This window comes from Neophocaena asiaeorientalis, unplaced genomic scaffold (assembly GCF_003031525.2).
Source record: "Neophocaena asiaeorientalis asiaeorientalis breed wild unplaced genomic scaffold, Neophocaena_asiaeorientalis_V1.1 scaffold938, whole genome shotgun sequence".
Taxonomy (NCBI): Eukaryota; Metazoa; Chordata; class Mammalia; order Artiodactyla; family Phocoenidae; genus Neophocaena; species Neophocaena asiaeorientalis.
The window spans coordinates 998,798-1,005,951 of NW_020175671.1; the positions used below are offsets into that span (position 1 = coordinate 998,798).

Sequence of the window (7,154 nt, forward strand, 5' to 3'; positions counted from 1 at the left end):
CGGTCATGCCTCATAGGCCCAGCCGCTCCGCGGCATGTGGGATCTTCCCAGACCGGGGCACAAACCCGTGTCCCCTGCATCGGCAGGCAGGCTCTCAACCACTGCGTCACCAGGGAAGCCCCAGAGGCAGAATTCTTTAACAGCAGAAACTCTCCCACTCACCCTACAAACATAATAACATTCTGTGTGTTACTTCTTCCCTTCCTTGAAATCCCTTCAATGGAATGTCTGTTTGCATTCTCATGCCGGGGGTCATAGATGGACGGACAAGCAGGCCATGGAGAGTAAGCACATAAAAGAGGAGCCACCTTTGATTATCTTTTTTACCAGTTTCTTGGTTTCATTTTAAAACTGCTTTCTCTGGTAAAATAAACAAAAAAACTTACATGCTATCTAATATATATGTATATATATATATTCAGATCAACCAAATCACCCCTGGCCATTAAAGGAGAGACAGCTGCTGTGGTCAGATCGTCCTCACATCCTCAGTGCCTGTTTTCTGTAGGAACCTTCCATGAATTCTCTGCTCTTCATTTATGACCATGTTTTCCAAATGTATAGTGTCTACAAAAGGTATGAAAAGTTTAGGACTTATGATAATAATATTCAGTATTGACAGTACCCACACTGAGCCCTTCATTGCTCATTGCTTCACTGACTGTGGAGTTTGAGGGTGACAGGGAAGGACCTTCAAGAGACAGAGGAGGGCTTCCCTGGTGGCACAGTGGTTGAGAGTCCGCCTGCTGATGCAGGGGACACGGGTTCGTGCCCTGGTCCGGGAGGATCCCACGTGCCGCAAAGTGGCTAAGCCCGTGAGCCAAGGCCACTGAGCCTGCGCGTTTGGAGCCTGTGCTCCGCAATGGGAGAGGCCACAACAGTGAGAGGCCCGCGTACCACAAAAAAAAAAAAAAAAAAAAAGTTGACAGAGGAGTGAGACATGGAGATCACCTTTCTCCCCAAAAATACATCAAAGATACATCTACATGTGGAACAACTCCTACAGAACACCGACTTAACACTGGTAGAAGACCTCAGACTTCCCAAAATGCAAGAAACTCCCTACGTCCATGGCCACGTGGCTGACAGGGTCTTGGTGCTCCGGCCGGGTGTCAGGCCTGAACTTCTGAGGTGGGAGAGCCAAATTCAGGACATTAAGCCACCAGAGCCAACTTGGCCCTATGTAATTTCAATTGGCGAGAGGTCTCCCAGAGATCTCCGTCTCAATGCTAAGACCCAGCTCCACTCAATGACCAGCAAGCTCCCATGCTGGACACCCCATGCCAAACAACCAGCAAGACAGGAACACATTCTCACCCATTAGCAGAGTGGCTGCCTAAAATCATAAGGTCACAGACATCCCAAAATACACCACCGGACATGGTCCTGCCCACCAGAAAGACAAGATCCAGCCTCATCCACCAGAACACAGGCACCAGTCCCCTCCACCAGGAAGCCTACACAACCCATTGAACCAACCTTACCCACTGGGGGGCAGACACCAAAAACAATGGGAACTACGAACCTGCAGCCGGCAAAAAGGAGACCCCAAACACAGTAAGTTAAGCAAAATGAGAAGACAGGTGTCCGAGTGCCAGTGGAAGCTGAAGGGGCTGGAGGTGGCCAAGGGTGAGGGCAGCTGTAACGGTTACAGGCTAAGGCACAGCAGCTGCGCAAGGAGGAGTGAAGCTGGGAGCAGAAGCTAGAGGAGATGCGCAAGAAAGAGAAGAGCATGCCCTGGAACATGGACACGCTCAGCAAGGACGGCTTCAGCAAGAGCATGGTCAATACCAAGCCTGAGCAGGCGGAGGTGGAGTTGGAGGAGGTGAGGGAGCAGAAACACAAAATCTTCATGGAAAAGTATGAGAAACAGATCAAGCACTTCAGCATGCTCCGCTGCTGGGATGACAGCCAGAAGTACCCGTTGGACAACGTCCACCTGGTGTGCGAGGAGACCGCCAACTACCTGGTTATTTGGTGCTTTGACCTAAAGGCGGAGGAGAAATGTGCACTGATGGAGCAGGTGGCCCACCAGACCATTGTCATGCAGTTCATCCTGGAACTGGCCAAGAGCCTGAAGGTGGACCCTCGTGCCTGCTTCTGGCAGTTCTTCACCAAGATCAAGACTCAAGACTGCCAACCGTCAGTACATGGGGGGCTTCAATGACGAGCTGGAGGCCTTCAAAGACTGCGTGCGGGGCCAGGCCAAGCTGCACATCAAGAAGGTCATGAAGGAGTACGAGGAAGAGGAGTGCAAGCAGCAGCTTGGTCGAGCAGCCTGGACCCCATTGAGGTATACGAGTCCCTCCCTGAGGAACTCCAGAAATGCTTTGAGGTGAATGATGTGCAGATTCTGCAAGATGCTGTCAGCAAGATGGATCCCACCGACATGAAGTACCACATGCATCATTGCATCAACTCCAGTCTCTGGGTCCCCAACTCCAAGTCCAACGAGGCCAAGGAGGAGGAGGAGACGAGTCCCAGGGACCTTTTGCTGGAAGCCTCCAAGCCGGGTGATGAGAAAGATGTCAGCGCATGACCCACCTCAGCTGCTGCCTGACTGCCTGCAGGTCCCTGTGTGCCCCTTTTCAGAAAACAAAAATAGACAACATCTCCCTAGCTCCTGGCTTCCTCCACTTCTGCTGCTCCCCCACCTAGCCTGTAGGGGCCTGCCCAACCTCTCCACCGCCGCCATACCCCCAGTGCTCACCCAAGTCTTTACTTTGAGTCAAGGGACTTCACTGCCTGCAGCTTGCCCCACTTCAGCATTATGAAAAAGGCTCGGGGATCCAGGGACGGGTAGAGGTTGCCAGCCTGGTCCACAGGGTAGGGATGGGGTCCCCAGCAGAGGAGCTTGCTCCAGTCACTGTGGGCTATGTTTTCACTGTTCATCCACACTGACTATTCTATATAGTAAACAGTAATTATCTTCGAATATACAACAGATGAAGGAGCAAAGTAAAAACTCACCAGACCAAACAAATTAAGAGTAAATAGGCAGTCTACCTGAAAAAGAACTCAGAGTACTGTTATTAAAGATATGCAAAATCATGGAAATGGAATGGAGAAAATACAGTAAACATTTAACAAGGAACTAGAAGAACTAAAGAGCAAACAATAAAGAACAACAGAAAAATGAAATTAAAAATACTCTAGAAGGAATCAATAGAAGAATAACTGAAGCAGAAGAATGGATAAGTGACCTGGAAGATAAAATAGTGGAAATAATTGCCACAGAGCAGAATAAAGAAAAAAGAATGAAAAGAATTGAGGACAGTCTCAGAGACATTTGGGACAACATTAAACACACCAACATTCGAATTATAGGGACCCCAGAATAAGAAGAGAAAAAGAAAGGGACTGAAAAAATATTTGAAGAGATTATAGTTGAAATTTTCTCTAATATGGGAAAGGAAATAGTCAATCAAGTCCAGGAAGTGCAGAGAGTCCCATACAGGATAAATCCAAGGAGAAACACACCAAGACACATATTAATCAAACTAACAAAAATTAAATTCAAAGAAAAAAGTTAAAATCAGCAAGGGAAAAACAACAAATAACACACAAGGGAATCCCAATAAGGTTAACAGTTGATCTTTCAGCAGAAACTCTGCAAGCCAGAAGGGAGCAGCAGGACATATTTAAAGTGATGAAAGGGAAATACCTACAACTAAAGTTACTCTACCCAGCAAGGATCTCATTCAGATTCAAGGGAGAAATTAAAACCTTTACAGACAAGCAAAAGCTAAGAGAATTCAGCACCACCAAACCAGCTTTACAACAAATGTAAAGAAACTTCTCTGGGTAGGAAAAACAAGAGAAGGAAAAAACCTACAATAAAAAACCCAAAACAATTAAGAAAATGGTAATGGGAACATACATATGGATAATTACCTTAAATGTAAATGGGTTAAATGCTCCAACCAAAAGATGTAGACTGGCTGAATAGATACAAAAACAAGACCCATATATATGCTGCATATGAGAGATTCACTTCAGACCCAGGGACACATACAGACTGAAAGTGAGGGAATCGAAAAAGATAGTCCATGCAACTGGAAATCAAAAGAAAGCTAGAGTAGCAATTCTCATATCAGACAAAATAGACTTAAAAATAAAGACTCTTACAAGAGGCAAAGAAGGACTCTACATAATGATCAAGGAATCAGTCCAAGAAGAAGATATAACAATTGTAAATATTTATGCACCCAACATAGGAGCACCTCAATACATAAGGCAAATGCTAACAGGCATAAAAGGGGAAATTGACAGTAACATAATCATAGGGGACTTTAACAACCCACTTACACAAATGGACAGATCATCCAAAATGAATATAAATAAGGAAACACAAGCTTTAAATGATACATTAAACAAGATGGATTTAATTGATATTTATAGGACATTCCATCCAAAAACAACAGAATACATATTTTTCTCGAGTGCTCATGCAACATTCTCCAGGATAGATCATATCTTGGGTCACAAATCAAGCCTTGGTAAATTTAAGAAAAATAAAATCATATCAAGTATCTTTTCCAACCACAGCACTATGAGACTAGATATCAATTACAGGAAAAAATCTGTAAAACATATAAACACATGGAGGTTAAACAATACACTACATAATAACCAAGGGAACATGGAAGAAATCAAAGAGGAAATCAAAAAATACCTAGAAACAAATGACAATGAAAACATGATGAACTAAAACTTATGGGATGCAGCAAAAGCAGTTTCAAGAGGGAAATTTATAGCAATACAATCCTACGTCATGAAGCAAGAAACATCTCAAATAAACAATCTAAGCTTACACCTAAAGCAATTAGATAAAGAAAAACAAAAAGTACCCCAAAGTTAGCAGAAGGAAAGAAATCATAAAGCTCAGATCAGAAATAAATGAAAAAGAAATGAAGGGAACAATAGCAAAGATCAATAAAACTAAAAGCTAGTTCTTTGAGAAGATAAACAAAATTGATAAACCATTAGCCAGACTCATCAAGAAAAAAAGACAGAAGATTCAAATCAATAGAATTGGAAATGAAAAACGAGAAGCAACAACTGACACCGCAGAATTACAAAGGATCATGAGAAATTACTACAAGCAACAACATGCCAATAAAATGGACAATCTGGAAGAAATGGACAAATACTTAGAAAAGCACAACCTTCCACAACTGAACCAGGAAGAAACAGAAAATATAAACATACCAATCACAAGCACTGAACCTGAGACTGTGATTAAAAATCTTCCAACAAATGAAAGCCCAGGACCAAATGGCTTCACAGGTGAATTCTATCAAACATTTAGAGAAGAGCTAAGACCTATCCTTCTCAAACTCCTCCAAAATATAGCAGAGGGAGGAACATTTCCAAATGTATTCTATGAGGCCAGCATCACCCTGATACCAAAACCAGAAAAAGATGTCACAAAGAAAGAAAACTACAGGCCAATATCACTGATGAACATAGATGCAAAAGTCCTCAACAAAATACTAGCAAGCAGAATCCAACAGCACATTAAAAGGATCATACACCATGATCAAGTGGGGTTTTCCCCAGGAATGCAAGGATTCTTCAATACATGCAAATCAATCAATGTGATACACCATATTAACAAACTGAAGGATAAAAACCATATGATCATCTCAATAGATGCAGAGAAAGCTTTCGACAAAATTCAACACCTATTTATGATAAAAACCCTCCAGAAAGTAGGCTTAGAGGGAACTTACCTCAACATAATAAAGGCCATATATGACAAACTCACAGCCAACCTCATGCTTAATTGTGAAAAATTGAAAGCCTTTCCACTAAGATCAGGAACAAGACAAGGTTGTCTACTCTCACCACTATTATTCAACATAGCCTTGGAGGTTTTAGCCACAGCTAAATCAGAGAAGAAAAAGAAATAAAAGGAATCCAAATCAGAAAAGAAGAAGTAAAACTCAGCCATGAAAAGGAATGAAAGTTAGTTTTTTGTAGTGAAGTGAATGCACCTAGCGTTTGTCATACAGAGTGAAGTAAGTCAGAAAACCGTAGAAAGTCATCAGCCCCTGACATAAAGGGACACAGAAGGCACAGTATTCCTGGGTAACCCAGAGCCAGAGGAGGGTTGTTCAGCCTGAGTTGTAGTCAGGGAAGTTCCCTGCAAAGTCAGGGGGCAGGAGGGAGACTTCCCCTGAATTCTCACTCCTCCTTCCTTCCCATCTCCTGACAGTGCTTCCCCTTGTCCAGAATACAGGCTTGGGAGCCATGTAGAAAGTCATCAGCCCCTGACATAAAGGGGCACAGAAGGCACGGTATTCCTGGGTGACCCAGAGCCAGAGGAGGGTTGTTCAGCCTGAGCTGTAGTCAGGGAAGTTCCCTGCAAAGTCAGGGGGCAGGAGGGAGACTTCCCCTGAATTCTCACTCCTCCTTCCTTCCCATCTCCTGACAGTGCTTCCCCTTGTCCAGAATACAGGCTTGGGAGCCAAGCTGATGTGGTCTTTACAGGTCAGCAGAGAAATGGGACACAGAAGTACAGAGAAAGAGTTGAGGCCAATGGAAAGTATGTCAGACATTATGTGAAGTAGGTATTATCACAAATTTATAGAGGAGGAAAATGAGACACAGAGAAGTGAGACACATACAGATGGTAGGTCACTGACATGGGTCTATAGGCCCCTGAAGGAAAAGCTCTTCCAGCTCAGTCAGCTGCTTCATGTGGCACATAGCCCCTGCTCTTAACCAGACTGTGTTTTCCTGAGGGTGGCACTTACTGACAAACATGACAAATACAGATTTTATGATTTGATTTTATGTCATAATTCCAAAGAACAGTCTTCTTATTTTTAGTGCTTAAGTTATTATCTTAAAAAATTTATTGAGGTATAATTGACATAAAACATTATATTAATTTCAGATATACAACACAATGATATAATATCTGTATATATTTTGAAATGATTGCCATAATAAGTCTAGTCAATATCTGTCACCACACAGTTACAATTTTTTTCTTGAGATGAGAAATATTAAGGTGTACTCTCTTAGCAGCCTTCAAATATGCTACACAGGATTATTATTATTTTTCTATATTGTAGGGATCTGTGGTCTTTTATAACATTATGGTTTATTTAATTTTGTTTTTTTAATTGAAGTATATTTGATTT

General features: G+C 42.6%; 1 pseudogene; it reads left to right on the top strand.

The window, feature by feature from the left end:
* The first annotated feature begins 909 nt into the window (after positions 1-909).
* LOC112390722 (hsp90 co-chaperone Cdc37 pseudogene) lies at positions 910-2,539 on the top strand (annotated as a pseudogene).
* Positions 2,540-7,154: the final 4,615 nt, after the last annotated feature.